Raw genomic sequence first — 16,553 nt, 5'->3', positions numbered from 1 at the left:
AAGGCAATAACATAGTCAATATCAAGGTTTTATTGACAATCAGACGCTTCCGTTTAACCGTTCATCGATGGATTCAGGTATGTCATTTTGTCTTGATTTCTTGATGATATACATGGTAGATGATCCGAAACATGAAGTTTCATGTTCTGAAATTTATGTTTACAATGATCCATCATATCTGCCATAGTATTCACCACCACGGTCAGACCTGACACTTTTAATCCGTTTGTTGAGTTGTAACTCAACTGCGGCCTTAAATCTTTTGAAGACGTCCAAAGACTGTGATTTCTCATGGATAAGAAATATATACCCATATCTGGAATAATCGTCTATGAATGTGATAAAATATTGTTGACCATTCCAAGACGCCATAGGGAATGGGCCACAAATGTCCGTATGAATTAGTTCTAAGACATCTGTAGTCCTATGGGCACCATATTTCTTTATTTTGGTCTGTTTTCCCTTGATACACTCAACACAGACATCAAAATCTGAAAAATCAAGAGAGTCCAAAATTCCATCAGACACAAGGCGCTCAACTCTAGATTTAGAGATGTGACCTAGGCGTTTGTGCCATAATGAGGCTGAATTTTTCTTAGTTAATTTACGCTTTGTACCTCGTGATTCCACGTGAAAGGTTGCATTATAAGATGCAATAGTTTCGAGCAAATATAGATTATCAAACACATTAAGTAAACCAGTACCAATAACATTGGAATTAATAGACATACTAAACTTCATATTTCTAAAAGAACAATAATATCCCAATTTGTCCAATACAGAAACAGAAATTAAATTCCGTCTAAAGGACGGTACAACAAAAGTGTCTAATAAATCCAAATAATAACCAGTTTTCAGTAATAATCTAAAGTGTGCTATTGCCTGCACTTCTATTGACTTGCCATCACCCACAAAGATGTATCTTTCAGCATCAGTTGGCTTTCGGTAGTTCAGGCAACCCTGCATAGAAACACATATGTGAGTAGTAGCACCAGAATCTACCCACCAAGTGTTTCTTGGTACTGAAGCTAAATTTATTTCAAAACAGACCAAAACATGAAAATAGACCTTTCTTTATACGCCAGGCGACGTATTTGGCACAATCCTTCTTTCTGTGTCCGGGCTTGCCACAAAAGAAACAACCATCCTACATTTTCTGTTTCTTTGGTTCCGGACCCTGAGGAATAGCAACTTTCTTTCCCTTATGCGTTCTTTTGCCCGTATGCTTGGAGGTGCTTGCTAGATGAGCACTTTCAGTCCTTTCTTGCTTCAATCTCTCTTCCTCTTGCACACAAAATGAAATGAGCTCATTGAGAGTCCATTTCTCCTTCTGGCAGTTATAACTGACCTTAAATTGGTTAAATTGTGCAGGAAGAGAGATGAGAACTAAATGCACGAGCAAATCATCAGATAGGTCGAGCTTTAGTGCCTTAAGTTTTGAAGCAAGATGAGACATTTCCATGATGTACTCGCGAACATTACCTTGCCTTTATACTTTATTGAAATCAAGCTTGCTAAAAGCGTGCTTGTTTCAGCCTTATCGTTTTTAGCAAAACGCTTTTGAATTTCTAAAAGAAATTCACTGGCAACGGTAACATCCTCTGTTATTGCACCCCGAAAAACTTCTGGAATCCCACGCTTCATGATCATAAGACTTAGCCTGTTAGAACGATCCAACTTTTCAAAGTACATAGTTTCCTCAGGAGTACTTTGTGTAGTGAGAGCATTCGGTTTTGGCATCCTTAATGCCAAGTCTATGTCCATGCAGCCGAGAACAATCAATATGTTCTCTTTCCAGTCCTTAAAGTTTGTTCCATTTAACATTGGAACATTGTTCATGTTGGCAGAGATTGAAGTAGTCGACATTAAAGCTGAATCGAAAAGAAAATAAAAGGAATAAACAATTATACTCACATTAAGTTACCAAACAGATAATCTCTAAATAAATTAATTTAATGACAACATCTCAAGATACCTAGCACAACATTAATACCAGGCCTTTGGGTAGTGATATTAACTGTAAGTGGTATTCTTGTTGTAGTGATCAAACATTGACAATAAGTTATGTCAAATAACAAATCTATCTTTTGATGGATTTATTATTCACATTAGGTTTCCTTAACAATTGGCACATGTTTATCATCACAAAATGTGTGTGTAATTCTGCCAAGTCTTAATCATGTCTTTGGACCGATAAATACCCGCATGAGATACACAGACATGAATTTCAAAACATTCCATATAAAACAATCTTGACAAGAGAGAACACTGTTGTGACATCTTGTTTGAATTGACTTATATTTAGAACATTAGAAAATTAAATTTCCGTAGACGTTGTATGAAATTACATTAAATTTAAAGATTTCTAAATTTGTTACCCCGTATATGTTATATAATCTGCAGCAATCCCAATTATACACATATATATATAAATACATGATGTTCACCATTTGAAAAATGAACCGCCCATCCGAATTATGTTCCATTTCCAGAAAACAAAACAGAATTTGCAGCAGAGGGAAAAACAGAAATACAAAAACAGAATCTGATTCCAAGAAACTAAATAGGATGAATAAAAGCATATCTATTCTAATAATACACATGATATAACCGCTCTGATACCACTTGTAAACATAAATTTCAGAACATGAAACTTCATGTTTCGGATCATCTACCATGTATATCATCAAGAAATCAAGACAAAATGACATACCTGAATCCATCGATGAACGGTTAAACGGAAGCGTCTGATTGTCAATAAAACCTTGATATTGACTATGTTATTGCCTTCTAATCCTTTCCCCTTTGGTGCCTTATGTTTCTCCTTGAGAGGATTTAGAAAAACAAAACAGTGTTTTTATTTTTCCACCTTGGGAAGGAATAGGGACCATAACCTTTTAAAGGTTGTAATTGGTTTTCATAACTGAAAGGTAATGAAAACCAATAAATTAACCATTATTGGTTTAAAACTGAAAGGTAATGAAAACCAATAAATTAACCATTATTGGTTTTAAAAACTGAAAGGTAATGAAAACCAATAAATTAACCATTATTGGTTTTAAAACTGAAAGGTAATGAAAACCAACTTTAACCAATATGTTTTAATTTCTATTTCTGCCCCTCATAGAAATAGAAATTATACAACTAGTATCTACACATTAGGTCCATAACACATATACCCTTAAGCCTATTAACTAAATTGAATCACTTAAATTGTAGGCTTCTTATAAATGATAACACCACATTTAATTATGTGGTCCCATTGAGACATTATCTAACAATTTATTGGTTCAAGATAATATAGTTCAAACCCCCATTCAAGATGAGGTAATTGTTCCTGAGGAGCAAACTCTACAACCTCAACCTCAAGAATCTGTGCCTTTAAGGCGATCCACCAGAGAAAGGAGATTTGCATTTTCAGATGATTATATTGTATATCTCCAGGCACATGAGGTAGAAAATGGAATGTCGAAAGATGATCCAATCAACTTTCATCAAGCCATGGGAAGTTCCAACTCTCATAAGTGGATAGAAGCCATGAATGAAGAATATAAGTCTATGCAAGAAAATAAAGTTTGGGAACTTGTCTCATTACCAGTTGGTGCGAAGCCCGTAGGTTGTAAATGGATATTTAAAACCAAAAGGGATTCAAATGGTAATGTGGAGAGGTATAAGGCACGTCTTGTAGCCAAAGGCTTTACTCAAAAAGAAGGAATTGACTTTAATGAAACTTTCTCTCCAGTTTCTTCGAACGATTCTTTTAGGACAATTATGGCGCTTATTGCATATTTTGATCTTGAGTTGCATCAGATGGATGTCAAAACAGCTTTTCTTAATGGTGACATTAAAGAAACAATTTATATGGTGCAACCAGAAAACTTTGTGTCAGGAGACCCAAAGAATATGGTTTGCAAATTGACTAAATCCATCTATGGACTCAGACAAGCTTCTCGTCAGTGGTACTTCAAATTTCATCAAGTTCTCACTTCGTATGGTTTTGAAACTAACGTTGTTGATGAATGTGTGTATCACAAGTTCAGTGGGAGTAAACACATATTTTTGGTTTTATATGTTGACGACATATTGCTTGCCACAAACGATATAAACTTATTGCATGACACCAAGAGATTTCTATCTAAGAATTTTGAAATGAAAGATCTTGGTGATGCTTCCTTTGTATTAGGAATCGAAATACTCCGAGATCGTTCTTGGGGTATTCTGGGATTATCACAAAGGAGCTATATCGAAAAAATACTCATTAGATTTGGCATGCAAAATTGTAAATCAGGTGAAACCCCGGTTGCTAAGGGAGACAAGTTTAGTCTCAGCCAATGCCCGAAGAACAGTCTTGAAATTCAAGAAATGCAGAAGATTCCTTATGTCTCAGCTGTAGGGAGTCTAATGTATGCTCAAGTATGTACGCGTCCGGATATTGCGTTTATAGTTGGCATGTTAGGCAGATATTTAAGTAATCCTGGCATGGATCATTGGAAAGCAGTCAAGCGTGTTATGCGATATTTACAGAGAACAAAGGAATATATGCTCACATATAGGAGATCGGATAAGTTAGAGGTAAGAGTGGACAGATTTCCATAGAGCACATTGGGACAAACTCCATGATAGCAGATCCACTTACGAAGAAACTACCACCCAAGGTCTTTCATGAGCACACTGCTCATATGGGTGTTGTTTTATTTGAGAACATTCTGGTTTAGTGGGAGTTTGTATTTATATTACTGCTTTATATCATCCTTGAGTTTTATCTATGTAATTAGATTAATTTCTGCAGAAATGAAATATTCAGTTTATTACGCTCTGTTACGTATTGTGAAGTATTGATCTCAATAAAGTTAAGTAGGACCAGTTGGACATAGGCATGTATGGATCACATCACATGTAATTTCCATGCTACGCATCCATGATTGATCTATGTCATTTAGCTATATTTGTATACGTGACCATTGGTGGGTCGAGTTACGATTGATGTAACGAAGACCGCTTTGATCCTATATTAATATAGTTAATGGACAAGATTGTTTGGATACCCTCAAGTTATGATAACAAATTTCTGAGCTCACTAAAGTTAAGCACATTTTTCAAGATACATATGTGGTCCAGTGGGAGATTGTTAGATAATGTCTCAATGGGACCACATAATTAAATGTGGTGTTATCATTTATAAGAAGCCTACAATTTAAGTGATTCAATTTAGTTAATAGGCTTAAGGGTATATGTGTTATGGACCTAATGTGTAGATACTAGTTGTATAATTTCTATTTCTATGAGGGGCAGAAATAGAAATTAAAACATATTGGTTAAAGTTGGTTTTCATTACCTTTCAGTTTTTAAAACCAATAATGGTTAATTTATTGGTTTTCATTACCTTTCAGTTTTAAAACCAATAATGGTTAATTTATTAGTTTTCATTATCTTTCAGTTATGAAAACCAATTACAACCTTTAAAAGGTTATGGTCCCTATTCCTTCCTAAGGTGAAAGATAAGAACACTGTTTTGTTTTTCTAAATCCTTTCAAGGAGAAACATAAGGCACCAAAGGGGAAAGGATTAGAAGGCAATAACATAGTCAATATCAAAGTTTTATTGACAATCAAACGCTTCTGTTTAACCGTTCATCAATGGATTCAGGTATGTCATTTTGTCTTGTTTTCTTGATGATATACATGGTAGAAGATCCGAAACATGAAGTTTCATGTTCTGAAATTTATGTTTACACTCACTAGTAACAACAAAGAAACTATGATATGATACGATAATAAGACTATATGTTGGGAAAAATAAATTTATAATAATCTTTATATACGAGTTGTATGTTCTTTGTGGCCTCTCCTTTATATGTTATAGATTCCTACTTATCTTGATGGATCTATCTATCTTTTTTCTATGAAGGCCGGTGAGAATCCAGAATCTTACATCTTGATGTGGTACAAAATTTAGAATTTGAATGTTTATGATATAAATAATAAAGTTTTTTTTTTTTTTTTCTTCTAATAGTTTAAGATTTTAGATTTAATATAATATTAGAATACTGCTGGTCATCTTTATATGTTATATATTCCTACTTATTTTGATGGATCTATCTATCTTTTTTTTTTTTTTTTTGGTGAATGCTAGTGGGAATCGATAATCTTGCAACTTGGTTGTGGTATGGAATTTAGAATTTGAATGTTTATGATATAAATAATAAACTTTTTTAATTTTATTTTATTTTTTCCCTTCTAATAGTATAAGATTTTACATTTAATATAATATTAAAATGTGCTTTTTCTGAATTTATTCTTATCAATGACTCTTAAAAAGTTTTATATGGTAAGTTATTGGATACTCTTGGTCATGTAAGCTCTAGCATTTATTCTGCACGTTTTTCGTAAATAGTCAAAAAAAAATATTTGAAGTGTTGGTTTGGGAAGATAGGTTTGCGATTTTTTAGTCAAAAAAATAGGCATTTTAGTCCAATAAGACAAAACATCACATACAACCCATGATTATTATATTCTTTCTCTCACAAAAGTCAAAAAAGCCAAAAAGTCCATCCCAAACGAGATTTTTTAGGCCGAAGCTAAAATAGTCAAAAAGCCAAAAATCCAACTCACTTCTCAAATGAACCTTAAACATACTAATTTTTGTCACTTCATATTTTAATCAAAAAGTTAAAAAATTATTTAACTAACATATTCCCAAACCAACCCTCAATAATAGCAATTAGTTTTAAAAGCCTATGAGAAAGTCTACTTGACAGTAACATGTTGATTTTTTTGGTTAAAATAGTAAAAAAAGTCAACATCACTTTCTTTATTTTTTTAACATATTTTTTCTTAAAAAATGAAAAAAATAACTAAAATATTTAATTTTCAAACAAACTCTAAATCCAAAGTACTGTTTGGAGAACTTCTTGCTATTCAAGACAACAAATTAAACCTTATTTTCAAACACAGTAATGTGGCAATTAATTAGATATTAAAGACAATACTCTCTCTTATATTTTTTCTAATTATTAATCAATCATATTATTTACAAATCATTGGGTTTAGAAAATAGATTTAGAAAGTGAACTTGTATATCATTTTTCATATTTTATTTAGGAAGTTTTTTCTAATAAGAAAATCAGTTGACATAAATCATAATTATTGAGATAGATTTTTGGCATCTTGGAAGGGTAAAATTATTTATTTGGTAAATTATGCAAATGGTCCCTGTTGTTTACACAATGTGTCAATTTAGTCCCTGTTGTTTTAATTTGCTCGATTTTGCCCCTTAATTTAATAGATTGTGTCATATTGGCCCAATAAATAACGACGGTTAGATTTGGTAGACGGAAAGCTGTCACATGTTCAAACGATATGTCAATTTGGTCTCTGTAGTTTATATGATGTGCCAATTTGGTCCATGTTATTTTAATTTGCCTGATTTTGACAGGGATCAAATTGATACACCGTATAAACTATAGAGACCAAATTGACACATCGTTTGAGTTTTCGTCCACCACACCTGACGACCGTTATTTATTGGATTGATATGACACAATCCGTTAAATTAAGGAGCAAAATCGAACAAATTAAAATAACAGGAATCAAATTGACACATCGTGTAAATTACAGAAACCATTTTTATAATTTACCCTTATTTTTTCATTCAAACTTTTTTTTACTGGCAGTAGTTAATTGGATGTAAAAATATTATGAACTTTAGCTTAAAAGAATTTATTTTTCCAAAGATAATTGTAATTGATATAGTCGGTAACATTCTATAAACAATCTAAATAAAATAGAATAGTCATTAATTCTTTAACTTCTCTATTGAATTCACAATATAAATGATGATTTCATATGTAATAAATTCTTTTTAATCATTTTTTGAGTAAATCAAACATAAGAACAAATATTAATATTATAATGATATAATTATTTCATTCCATTTTACTTCAATAAACCAAACATAACATGAAATTTAAAATTATTTAAAGTCCCTAAATTTTAGGCAGGGCTCAGACGAAAGAGAAATCAGTCACTTGTAAGAAATTCTGAGATTAATGAGGTCACATTTATTGGATTGATAGATCCATCCAACACTTTTATTTGATCCGCATATTTTATTTTTACCATAATTTCTTAAAATATTTTTTTAACAGACGATTGTAGTTTTTTAAAAAAAAAAATGTTGAATAAAGATTCAAAAATACGGAAGGAAGTGAGTTTCCATTTATTATCATACACAGTAGAAATTAAAGGACCACAGTGTTTGAATCCTTAATTTTCTTACAAAGTCTTTTTTTTTTTTAAATTTTTTTTTTTTATTTATTACAAAGTGCTTACTTAACAGTATAACCATACTGCATAGGATATAAGACGAGACTGTTCATCTCCTCGGAGATTATCCATCGCCATTGGCATCAGCATTGCAAAGGCCGCTCGAAGCTCTCCAGCCGGGAATCCAACCTCCAAGTCCTTCAAAGACTTCTTTCAGCTCTTTCCTTGACAGACATTCATCGCCATTTTTGTCGGGAATCCTAGATCCAAGTTCTTCAAAGGCTTTTTTCAGCTCTTTTCTTGACAGACATCCATCGCGATTTTTGTCTTGCTTCTTGAATATACACTTCAGCTGCTCTTCATTCAGGGGTTGGTCTTTGATTACATTAGCCATGTTTTTGTTCTATTGCTGGGTTCTTGGGTGTGTGCGTGTGTTGGGTGATAATAAATAATAATTAACTTTATATAGGAGGAGTTCTATAATCTTGGCATCAACCCACCTACAACTTTATATTATTCCAACTTTATATTATTCCAACTTATCTTCTTTTCACTATCTTTAAAAAAAACAAACAAACAAATAAACAAACAAACAAATTTATCTTCTTCTTTTTTCCCCTTATTTTTATAATTGAAAAAATCATGTTTGGCATGGACATAAAGTTGCCGTTTGGCAATTTAGGGGTGCTTGGCATGTGCTAAAGCATGTTATTTTAGCATATTATCTTATTTGAGTCATAATCATTTTATTTGAGTCACATGACGTTTCTACTATATCACTTTAAATTCAACTCATATTTCATATTTTTTTGTAATATGTCAAAAAGTATACTTATATAGATCATTTCAAACACCCTGTTAGTTGGAACTAAAAAAAGTAAAAAAAGACAAAAGAAGCTAAATCAGACAAAATATCACATGCAAATCACAATTACTTCACTTTTTCTTTCACAATCATCACATTCAAACAAAAAAAAAGCCAAAATTTTTTTCTAAAAGTGTTAGGTTTTATTTCTTGGCAATCCCGCTTGACAAAACTCCTTTGAGTTGTAATTTTATTCGCATTTTTATTTCAGTAAGGCTATGAGCGTTTAGATGCGAATCCAACCCGAATTGTGCTTTTCAGAGAAGTTTGTGATGCTAATACTTTCAAGATTGCCACTTCGCTGATTATGACGGGGATCGAGCTGCCCGGTCAGCTCGCGGGGGTCCAGGGGGCAGCGCCCCTTGGCGGGTCCGGGGCAGCGCCACGGCGGGGTCGAGGGGCAGCGCCCCCGAAGCAAAATGCAAAAATGCATTCAAAGTTGCCTGTCCGAGCATGTTATATTTTTCTAGTTTTTCCAGTTTTGGCCTTCCCGCTCGAGCGGGGAAAGGGACGCCCGAGCGGGGATTGGAAGCTCTCAGCATCTCTGCAGTCGTCTGAAAAAAATACTGAGATGTGTGATTTTGCGCTCGAGCGGGCTTTCTGGCGCTCGAGCGGACCTCTGTGATATTTCGCGCATTTTTGCTGAAGCCCGCTCGAGCGGGCTGTTGGGCACTCGAGCGGAGATCGCGGGACAGATTCTATAAATTCGCGTGTTGGGTCAGATTTTAGGATTACTTCTCCAGATCTTCTTTTTGGTTTCTAGGGTTTATATCTGGGGATACTTTGTGAGTTTGCTTTGATGTTTTATTGAGTATTCAACTCATGTTCTAAAGAGAGTACATCAAAGGTTGTGTTTTGTTCTACAAAAGAGAGTGTTGTTCTTCAGTTGTGTATTCTGAAGAATTCGAGCCTGAAGCTGTGGTGGAATCCAGAGTGGCTCATCAGAAAGACAATTCCGTGGTGAAGATGGGGTTGGAAGAGGCACATAGAGGTTGGTTCAATTAGGCGTTGTGGATTCGCTAGGTAATTGAGAGTATACCTGTGTAATTCCTTTAATTCTTCTTAGTGGATTGTCTTGTGGCTGTTGCCCGTGATTTTTTGATCACAGTTGGAGGTGTCCAATTGTAGTTTTTTCCACGTTAAATCGTTGTGTCTCTTTGTCTTGATTGTTTGATTGTTTGATTGGGATTGTTATATTCTGCTTAAAATTGATACATAATCACAAATCAACATCTAGGGGATTTCTAGATTTTTCAAAAAGAAACTAATTTAACCAAGTTAAATTAACTAAAAATTAGGCTAAATTAACTCTTTCCAAACGAAATCGACAAGAAAGTTTGCCCTATTTGCACCAAGCTTAGCAAATAAAAATGAACATTTAAAATAAATAAATAACATTAGCCAAAAAGGTCAAAATTTTGGCTTAAATTTTTTTATTTGAAAAATAGGGCTAATTAAATTGAAGAATTTGGAAACCAACATTTTGAGATATTCTAAATAAATGCACTTTTTGACTTTTTATTAAATATGAGTTGGGTATGAGTTGGGTTTGAAGTGATGTGATAGAGAGGTAATGTGACTGAAATAAGATGGTATGACTTAAATAAGATTATGACTTTTTCATTTTCTTAGAAGATGACAAACAAGGCCTTAGTCAAATACCAAGTAAAATAGCTAGTATTTTGTAATCCAACTTTTAAAACCGGTAAGTTAATTTTTAGCTTTCTGGATTACAAAGAACACATAGGTGCCACGCCGACACTCACCAGTTTGGTGGGCCTAACTCCACAAATCCAAGTTTAACCTGAATTTTTCGAAGCCTCAAGGAATGTATATTTTGAATATAGTGTGGGCTTGGAAAATAAGTTGAAAGTATAAATTTTAAAAAATAAAATTAAAAAAATTGTAGATTTCTTGATGAAGTTCAATTTATTGAGGTCAAATTGAGTTGGGATAGACAAGGTCAAATTGATAATTGAATTTGGACAACTCTCAATACAATTTGGGTAAGGCCTAGACATGTGATATTTTGTTCTAGGTGACCGCTCGAGCGGTGAAAATACCGCTCGAGTGAAGATGGAGAACATCCAGTTGTTTTGCAGGTGGGAGTGGATCGCTTAAACTAACTAGTGGTCGTTCGAGCAAACTTGAAAAGCTCCCAGTATCTCGTTTTGTAGACAAAATTATTGAGGGATCTCGTTTACCGCTCGAGTGATGGAAAGACGGCTCGAGCAGTCTGTGCGAACTTAGCTTTTTAAAAAGGGACTTTGTAGATCATTTCTTTATCTTTTTCTTTCTCTCTTTTTTCTTTTCTCTTCCCTTTCGAAACCCTAGATTTCTTATCCCAAATATCTCTTATTTCTCCAAGAACTAAGCCCAAACCACTTACAAGAAGTGGAGCACTTGTAGGGATCTTCATTTTTACCATTTGGATTTCAATTTCTTGAAGGGATTCTCATTGAAGTCAATTTTTCTTGCTTTTAATTGAGGTAGGGTTATTTTTAACTCAGTATCTCTTTGTTTAGAAGATGATTATATGGTATTGTTGTGACTTTAAAGTTTGATTTGATGATTGAGTTAGGTTAAATTGTGTATTTAACAAAAAGGGACACTTTATTTAACTTTTATCAAAATTTCAACAAATTTTACATGGAACATGAACATTGATGTTGAGAATCCATATATATATATATATATGGGGAGAAAACTCCAAATTTGTTAAAACCTTAATTTTGAATTTGAGTAGAGAATAGCACTTGGATGGCAATTTCCTTAATTTCTCGGAATTTTGTGAATAATCAAAGTGTGGACCATATGGTTATTGTTATTGAGTTGAAATTGTGACTTGGAAGTTGGTAGTGCTTGAATATAGTTTCCTTATTTAATTCATACAAGGTTGAATGCTTGTGTGATTGGAAGAAAGTATAGCCAAGAGGTGAATAGAGTATGCATCTAGGTTAAGAGTTAGTTTTGTGAATGTGTGTTGTGTTGGTACCTGCGAGGGGAGTTAAGGTGTCCAATTGCTCTGTCTTGAACTTATCACCGAACGAATGTAAGAAAATATTTTTGGATGCCCACTAGTCCCACCATATAATAGTCGACAAAAGTAGAAAAACGAATGATTTTGGGTGTCTACTGGTCTTGTTGTATAATAGTCGGCAAAAGTGAAAAAAATTGATGATTTTGGATGCCCACGTCTTACTGTATGACCGTCGGTAAATGTGGGGATAGTTTTAATTGGAAATGGCAAGTATATGTGGTTTGGACTCTTATAAGGGACTCACGGTGTGTTTCTCTTTCCGATATTGAAAATGTGCTTTGTTCGTTTTCATTTATTTTTTTGAAAATATAAATTTTCAATGTTGTTTTAGTTATAATGGCGTTGAAAAATCTAAAAATCTCTTAAATATTGATTTGTGATTATGTATCAATTTTAAGTAGTAGATAGCAATCCCAATCAAACAATCAAGACAAATCGACACAACGATTTTAATGTGAAAAAACCACAATTGGAGAGTCTCCAGTTGTGAAAAAAAAAAAACCCACGGGCCAAAGCTACAAAACAATCCACTAAGAAGACTAAAGGAATTACACAAGTGTACTTTCAATTACCTAGCGAATCCACATCCAAATTGAACCGACCCCTATATGCTTCTTCCGCCACGGTCTTCACCTCGAAATTGTCTTGCCCAACGTTGAATCCACCACGCCGATTCTAGAATCCACCAAAGTTTCAGGCTCGAGTTCCTCAGAATCCACTGGAGAACAACTCTCTCTTTTGTATAGAATAAACAAACAATCCTGTTAGGTCCCTTTATTGTCAAATTCGGGTACAAAACTTTGTGTTGAAAAAGTTATAATTTTTTCTATGTTTTTGTCTTTCCCGCTTGAGCGGGACCATTGGCGCTCGAGCGGAGATTGAGATCTCTTAGTATTTTGTCAGGTCTGTAAAAATACTGGAAGGTGTGATTTCGCGCTCGAGCGGGTTCTCAAGCGCTCGAGAAGAACTCTGTTTTGTCACACGCATATTTTGCTGAAGTCGCTCGAGCGGGATGTTGGGCGCTCGAGCGGAGATCGCGAACAAGGTTTGTCTATATATATATATATATATATATCTGTTTAGGATGTTTTTAGGTTTTATTTTTCCTAGATCTGATTCAAGAGTCCTAGGGTTTTCTTTGAGGTTTTCTTCTGAGGTTTTTGTGAGTTTTCCTTGATGTTTTTAAGAGAGTTCTAAACTTATGATTTGAGATTCATATATCAAGGAGTTTGTTACTTTATATTCAAGAGAGTTCTCTTCGGTGGATTTCGAAGATTTAAGTGTAGAGTTCAAAAGGCGTTTGATTCTGTACGTAGTCATTAATTCGACAAGTGAAGTTGTGAATTCAACTTCAAGATTGATCAGTTCCGAGACGAAGTCGTGGTGAAAGAGTTACAGAAGATTCGAAGAAAAATTGACTGAGTTGGGTAATTTGTGTGTTATCTTTGTAATCTTTCTTTCTTCAGTAGTAGATTGATTAGTGACGTTTCGCCCGTGGTTTTTGATTACAATTGAAGGTTCTTCAATTGTGATTTTTTTTCACGTAAAAATCGTTTGTGTCGTTTTATTGTTTATTCAAAAAAACAACAACCTAAATCACTTTCGTAAGTGCTTGATGATTTAGATAGAGTGTTTTGAGTAATTGGGATTTGGAATATTTTAATCTTAATCTAATCAGGAAACACTTAGGATTTTCAAACCCTTTGATGTATACTTCTTAAACCATGAGTTGAATACTCAATCAAACATCAAAGAAAACTAGCAAAATAGCCCCAGATATAAACCCTAATATCTAAGAAGAAGATCTAGAAGTGTAACCCCAAAATCTGACTGAAATACATATTTATGGCAAACTGTTCCACGATCTCTGCTTGAGCATAGGAATGGCCGCTCGAATGGACCTCGCTTGAACGTAAAATCCTAACTTCCAGTACTTTTACAAACATGTCAAATTTCTAGAACCAAACATTCTCCGCTCAAGTGCACAAACGGCTGCTCGAGCAAACAAGGAACTTCGAATACATTTTTGCATTTTGCTTCGGGCTCGATCCCTGACATAGGCAGTGAAGTGGCAAACATGAAAGAATTATCTTTTGAAACTTCTTTGCAAGGCACAATTCGAGTTGGATTCGCATCTAAATACTCATTGTCTCACTGAAATAAAAGAGCGAATAAAATTACAACTGAAAGGAGTTTTGTCAAACGAGATTGCCAAGAATAAAAACCTAGCAGGTGCCATGTGGTTGTTCAAATGATTAGATACTTTTTGAAATGTATCTCTACTGGGCATATAGCTCAATCCTATCTGATTTTCCAGGAATCAATGACGTGCCTCCATCGCAATGACTTGGAGCTTGCACTTTTGTTTGTTGTTTTGGTTCAAGGACACCTAATTGTGAAGGCTTAGAACTTTTGTGTCAAAAATTGAAAACCTATTTTGTGTTCAAGGCTATGCCTTAAAACTTTCTCCTTTGTTTTGTACGCCATCAAGGCAATCTCTTTTGTGTTATCTTCTAACTTATTGAACTTAGCCGTGGGCTTGAATTGTAATGGAGATGTAGAAGTTGGAATTGTAATTTTGTAACTGAGTTCAATGAGAAAGAAGTTTCTATGGTATTTGGCTATGCTTGGTTGTGGTATGTTTATGTGGAATAATGCGGGGTGCTACAAGACAACTCAGCCAACTCCATCTGATCTGGGTAGCCTCGTGTGCTCCCCCTCCCCGGCCAAGGGTCTTCTCCGAAAATATATTCAAAAACTTTGAATTATATAAGAATATCAAATTACAAAAATCTCCATGCATAATTCAATAGTTATAAATATTTTGAAACAAAGATAAAAGATTTTGTAGCCTTCCTTCCAGTGGGAGTCCAGAATCTTGCAACTTGATTGTGGTACAGAATTTAGAGTTTGAATGTTTATGATATAAATAATAAAGTTTTTTTTTTTCTTCTAATAAGATTTAGATTTAATATAATATTAGAATATATTTTTCTAAATTTATTCTTATCACTGACTCTTTAAAAATAGAATAAATTTGTTTTGAAATGTTTGTTCGGATAATAAGCACTTAGTTTAGTACGCGCAAATTAATTCAAGGGGAAAAAACGAAGTTACGTCCTCATCATGGCAAGCTTTAGCATCTTTTGACCAATAATTGTTATTGTCCCCCAAAAAATAAAATAAACAAATGGTAAGTTTTAGCATCTTTTAACTAAGAATTGGTATTATCCTTAAAAATAAAATAAATAAATAAATAATAGAAAATATTATTTTTAAAATAAAAAAGCTAGGGACCCAAAATTTAGGAATCCAGAATTGATCAAGAATAGACATATGTGACGAAGATTAAATTAATAAAGTGCGGAGTCTATAAGTGAAATAAATTTGAACTATTGATTCTCATTTTTAAGTAAATTTTGCACAATTATTTTTGAGTTTGTAGTTTTGTATCTTTAAAAAGCTACAAGAAAGTCTATTTGACAGAGAATCCAAACGGGTGTTTGGTGAACTTCCGAAAAGACTCCCACAATAAATATTTTATCTAGCAAGTTTTTTCTAATAAGAAAATTAGTTGATCAAAAGTTTCAGAAGTTTTCTGGCTTGAGAAATGCTCAACCATTAATTTTTTTTTTTACCTCAACAAAGAAGAAAATATTATTGATGAAACATAAGAACTGGTACAAACAGAGCCGATTGAAACATCAATGGAGAATCCCATTATACATGCCTCTTGTCATATGCATATTCATTCTTTAATTATGATCAATTTTCTTCTATAGTTATGATATTATTTTGAGATCTTTGGTTATGTCTCATTTGTGTTTGATTATGACTTTTTTTTTTTAGTTATAACTCAAAAAATATAAAATTATATCTTTTTCTTTTGTAATTATAAAGTGTATATGGTACACACCCTTTAAAGAATGTGCACCGTAATCTTTGCCAACAATAATAGGGCAAGGGCAAGAGAGATGATATAGTAAGCAGAGAAATTATTTGGAGGTAAATCCTATCTGAAAATATTATATTAGTGAGTGAATTAATTATAATATTGTATTTTTTTGAACAATTTCATATGACTTTTATAGTTGACATAAATCATAGGTATTGAGAGATGTAAATTATAATTACCGGGATAGATTTTTGGCATATTGGTAAGGTAACATTATTTATTCATTTGAACTTTTTTTTTTTTCTGACGTAGCTAATGGAATATAAAAATATTATCAAATTCAACTTAAAAAATTCATTTTTTCAAAAATAGTTGTAATTGGTATAGTCGATAACATTCTATAAACAATTCAAATGAAATTAAATGGTTATCCCTTAACCTCTATATAAAATTCACAATTATAAATGATGATTTCATATGATATAATTA

This window comes from Camellia sinensis, chromosome 3 (assembly GCF_055761805.1).
Source record: "Camellia sinensis isolate YWXY chromosome 3, ASM5576180v1, whole genome shotgun sequence".
Taxonomy (NCBI): domain Eukaryota; kingdom Viridiplantae; phylum Streptophyta; class Magnoliopsida; order Ericales; family Theaceae; genus Camellia; species Camellia sinensis.
Note: the sequence above shows the minus strand (reverse complement) of the source record.